This window comes from Salvia miltiorrhiza, chromosome 6 (genome assembly GCF_028751815.1).
Source record: "Salvia miltiorrhiza cultivar Shanhuang (shh) chromosome 6, IMPLAD_Smil_shh, whole genome shotgun sequence".
Lineage (NCBI taxonomy): Eukaryota > Viridiplantae > Streptophyta > Magnoliopsida > Lamiales > Lamiaceae > Salvia > Salvia miltiorrhiza.
Window position 1 is genome coordinate 15,382,742 of NC_080392.1, and position 6,000 is coordinate 15,388,741.

A 6,000-nucleotide genomic window follows, 5' to 3' on the forward strand; every position below is an offset into this window, starting at 1 on the left:
CTAAGTTTGAGCATTGTCTTAAGTTGGTAAATCTGCTGATTTGAAGTTTGATACAGAATTAAAATGTTTCGGAGGAAGAACTGGAGCCTTTGTTATTGTTGTCGATTATTAGCTTAGAAATCAGGTGGAGATTTGTTGTTTATGATTTCGTAAGCTTATAATCTAGTTTGTATACTCTGGTGTTGTAATGTTTACTCTGGTGAGGTTGCCAGAGCAGAGAGACCGCGCCGCTGCTAGAGCAGAGAGATCGCGCTGCTGCCAGAGTCAGAGCCGAGGCATATCAGAGTCAGAGTTGCCAAGGCAGAGTCAACACTCCAGAGACAGAGTCAAAGTTTCCTTTGCAGAGCTAAAAGTCATAACAGTTTTGCATAACGGTTTCTTTGATGGTTGTTTACAGCTCGTTATTTTCAAAGCTTGCTATATAATGAGCAATTGGGTGTCTAATGTAGTAACACCAGTCAACACTTGTAACACCTTGTAAAATTCTCAGTTCGCGAATCAATAATAGAAGCTCCCTTTCTTGGTCCCATGGATGTAGGGTTTCAGCCCGAACCACGTAAATTTTTTGTGTTCATCGTAATTTCTTCGTCGACTTACTTTACAGATTTTTTTTTCCAAAAATTTAGGTGAATAGGGTAGAGAAAGAATAAGAATTAGAAAGATGGAAAAAGCATGGGCGAATGAGGTGGTGGCTGGACTTTGCTATTTAGGCGAGAAATTGAATAACTGTGTCGGCAGCGGTCCAATTGACTGTTGTTAAGTGTTCGACCGGTCGGCGGTAGAGTCTTGACAACGTGGGCAATCGCGGCTGACAACAATCGGGATAAGGTTTAGAAATTTCGAGAGATAGTATGGACGGCAATAATCGTGGCTGAGCCGCGATGACAAGCAATTTGAAGGAGGATGAGGAGAGATATCGAAGGGTTTAGGCCTGGCGTGATTTGAGAGGAAACAGAGACGAGAGAGACGAAATAATGATATACTTTGAGAAAAAATGCTTCCCAAACATTTTTTGTAGCTCCTCAGAATTGCTACCAATTATCTACACATTACGAGAGGAGAATGCACCTAATAACAATGAATGAATGTCGATATAATAAGGTAGAAAGTGAAGTTATACTTCCATTCAAATCAAATATACCAGACTTTATTCCCTTAGCAGTAGGCATTCGATCTTTAATGACTTAGCTCACTTGAACAGGTAGGTAGTGGTGGCAATTGGCAGTTTCATCACAACATCAGTCGATTTGAGATTTTCTTCTGTCATGAAAGCATGTTGATTCCGTCGTGAAAGCTTTCAAGTATATAAGTTAAAAACTTTTAAGTATATGAATTGATGTCTAAGTAACATGTGAAAAAGGGTGAAAATCAGGGCAGTTTTGGGCCAATTTTCAGTATGAAATCAGTTCGGGTCGATTCATGTTTTACACGCCCATTAATAATATAAAAATGTACATAGTATATAAAGTAATTATACGAAATTAACGATTAATTTTTTTTGTAAGTCAATGTATACTTTGAGAAAAAAAATGGAAATGATTGAAAAATGGAAAAAGTAAATGGTGATGAAATATATAAAGAGTATTTTTGTGGTTTAAGTTCAGTGTAAAAGGTTGGAAATGTCCTAAAAGCATTTGTAATCCTACCTTGAACTTCTTCGTAGTGGCTCTCTTCTATTTCCTTTCTTTTTAAAAGTTCCAAAACAAATTGTAAAGATATAAGAATTAGATTGGAAAATGTAGAACGATGAGAAGAAAAAGAAGAAGATATGGTAAAAACAAAATTAGGGATCTTCATATTGTATAGTTTTATATTGTTGTTGGGTAATTAACTTGGACTATGAGATGAAATAATTTTGTATATGTAATTTTGTGTTAATAATAAAAACTTCCTATTTAAATTTGTAATTTTGTACGGCGAACATTGAAATTAAATGGCATTTTTAATAAATAAATGAATAAAATTATTAAACGAAATCAAAATACAAGGAAATGCCAAAAAAAATTTAAAATAAAATAATTCACATCAAATACACAATAAAGAACTTGAATTTAGAAACATAATTTTTTTTAGGGATAAAAACATAAATTTTTAACTGTGTATTTATAATAGTTGAAATATCAATTGTGGTCGGTTTCAATTATAAACAATAAATTGGTTTTCAATTATAGAAAATACAAAGTTAAGTTTTTTTATGTTTTAAGATTTAGGTTCTTTATTTTATAGTAGGTGCGGATTATTTTATTTTCAAAAATAATTTATATATTTTATTATAACTTAAAACATTTCATTTCAATTCGATTTTGTTTACCCCTACTTTTACTACTATTGGAAAAGAAAATCATACTACTATTGATTAGAATTTAAAACTTGGGTAAATATCATAAAAACCCCTGAAGTATACCCGTTTTATCAAAAATACCCTGAAACTTTCAAAATGTTCTCTAAACCCTCAAACTATCAGATTTTTATCAGATATATCCCGCATTTATTTTTCGATCACCAAAGACGTGATGTGGCTCGCCGGATGCCATAGTGTAATTTATATTTAGTTTTTTTAAAATGCAATGGCAAAAACGACGTCATTTCGTACCATATTATTTTAAAAAATTCATTCTGAAATTTAAAATTGACTCATATCGTGTTTGAAATTCATGCTAATAACCTAGAATTAGGGATAAACGCGGTAGAATATGGTACGAAACGAAGTCGTTTTTTCCATGTCATTTTAAAAAATAGAATATAAATTACACTGTGGCATCCGGCGAGCCACATCACGTTTTTTGTAACTGAAAAATAAATGCAGGATATATTTGATAAAAACCTGATAGTTTGAGGGTTTAGAAAACATTTCGAAAGTTTCAGGGTATTTTTGATGAAATGAGTATAGTTCAGGGGTTTTCATGATATTTACCCTTAAAACTTATAAGACAACTCTGCTGAAATGGAAGTTTATTACTATAAAAAGAAGACAACTCATCATGCTTTACGGAGTAGTACCATCGGTAGCCCCGACAATTTTTTCGAATGCGACAATTTGCCATTCGGCATCACGAGTGGTACCTTCAATTCAAAAACAACACGTGCCCTCACATAAATGGTAATAATATTTCGTAGATGTGTAGACAATTTGCTTGTAGCGTGGACGAATTTCGTGCAAAAAAAAAAAAAAAAACCTTCTCCTTGAATAAAATAATATAAATAATATTTTAGTTATGTAAAATTTCTGAAAAATAAATTTACATCACTGCAGCAAGAGATAATAGTTATATAAATCCTGTGAATAACATACTAACTTTTAAAGTTTAAGAAAATACCAAACGACTTTAAACAATTGAATATTTGTTTGACTAGCGATCTATGCACTCTAAGCGAAGATTAGGAGCCACACATATTGATTAATAATAAATTAGGGCCATGATTGATAAACCACGACCGTAACCATGTCACTAACAAGAAAAAGGTTTCAAGCACAATTACATCTTTTAATTACTAATCCCTCCGTCCCACTTTAATAGGCTCACTTCTTTTGGGTGCGGAGGCTAAGAAAACTTATTTTTTAAGTAGGAAAGTGGTAGTAAAGTGGTGTGGTCCACACCAATTATGTACAACTTTTTTACTCAAAAAAAAATGGGCCTATTGAAATGGGATATTCCAAAAATAAAAATGAGCCTATTGGAGTGGGACGGAGGGAGTACTACATAGCGAAAATTACAGCTTTTAATTCAAGCACTGTTAGGTTTCATTTCAAGCACAATTACATCTTTTAATTAAAGGTTTAATTATGGGTGATCAATATTTACTAGCGAAAGAAGTTTGAAAAACATAGCTCTCGGTACATATTTGGACGGTTTGGTTTTTTGCTACTTTTCTACGTCAAATTTGTACTCCCTCCGTCCCCGAAATAAGTTCATCTTTTTCCTTTTTGGGACATCCCCAAATAAGTTCCTCTTTCTTTCTTTCCATTTTTGGACAACTACCCCACCACTAATAATACTCCATCCGTCCGCCAAAAGTATGGCACAATTACTATATTTGGCGTCCGCAAAAAGTATTCCACTTTCCTTTTTAAGTCATGGTCCCACCATCCACCTTTATATTTTATCCTTACAAACACTCTTTATTTACAAAAAACCCACCCCAAATTCAATCTCCACCACACATCTCAAAAAGTGGTGGGACCCTTTCTCCACTACATCAACATCATCACCAATTTTATTAATCTCCGTGCCCAGCCAAAGTGCCATACTTTTGGCGGACGGAGGGAGTACTTTATTTATTTTTACTTTTCACTTTTTCACCACTCTCAATACCACTTTTTCACATTTTCACCACTTCCAATACTAATTATAACATATTTTTCTCCACTATCAATACACTTTACCACTCTTCCTTAAAACCCGTGCCGTCCCCAAATAGGAACTTATTTTGGGGATGGAGGGAGTATTAGATTTGGATGTAAACCATATAATTGAGAAAACAAATTAAAGTACAAGTACAAAATTACCTTCGTCCACTAAAAAAATGACACTTTTTATGAGTATATATTTTAATAAAAAAAGTGTCTCATCATTATATGAAATGAGTAATTGCAATTGAATTAAATGGGGGTCATGCATTTTTTTTTGTAAGTAAGAAATATTTGTAAAGATTAAAAAAAATATAGAATCATGTCTTAAAAAGAAAATTTTCACACTCTTGCTAGATGTTAGAATCAACAAAAATGTCATATTTTTGGTAGAAGAAAGAAATATGAAAAATCTCAATATATGATTTGCATGTTATTAAACTAGAGAAGTGTTATATCTTGCGTGTAGAGGAATGATATGCTAGTCACATTCTGTGAGTGAACACTACTCATATTTTTTTTTCTTAATTTATGCATTTATTTTGATTTTAATACATAGGAATTTTCATTAGCATAAAAATAAATTACATAAAAATCAAATCTCAACTCATTCTTTTCATTCACTTATTTAAAGTTAAAGGGAAAATATAATTGAACAATAATAATTTCTAGGTATTAGAATCAAAATAAATATATATAATAAAAAATAATAATATCAACATAAATTAAACATTAGTGGTGCTCAATGCTCAGGAAAGGTGACTAACAAATCATTATATATATAAGAGGAATCACTATTAATCCTTTATATATATATGAAATTTCATAGAGGATATTTATTTTGATTGATATGATAAATAAAAATAAAATTAGTAATTTTAAACTTATCTGATCATCTAACTTTTAGATATTCAATTGTATATTTTCTATCAATCTAATAGACAAAGTAAACATATCCTTAAAAACCACATATCTAGTAAAAGTCTACAATAAATATCTTAAAATTTAAAAATAATTACACGTAAATACACTAATTTTGATGAAAATCCATTTTTAACACGATTTAAATTTTTTTTAATAAAATACATGAATTTTAGTTGTCGTCCAAATTTGACTCCGTTAAATCCTAAAATGTTCAAAAATATCCCATCTTTTAAAATAAATTGCACAAAAGCTCATTTTCAAATTTATGTGTACAAAAAAATTCACTTTCAAATTTGTGGCTAAAATTTTAATAAATTACCTTGATGAATATGTTTTCTTATAAATTAAAAAATAAATCCCACGCTCTCGTCAAAAATGGTATCGGAAAGGATTTTTATTGAGGATTTATAAAATATTTAATATATTAAGTAATTAATCCTATGTGGGAGGAGACTCCAAAGAAATTATGAATCCGGATAATTATTCGATATGGATACTTGATTGGATTCTCCTTATTGTTGCTTGGAACTCGACAGTTTCTGAAATATGGACTTGATAATATTCAATACTAATGATAATTTCACGAATATTTTCTATATCTTCTTCCCGACGAACATGTCCTTCAAGTTATCATTCACACCATATGAGATTGTCTCGTAGACTATCTCTTGTATCCTCCATCTTTTGGAGAATAATCATGTATACATTGCATCTCGGACATTTGTCAA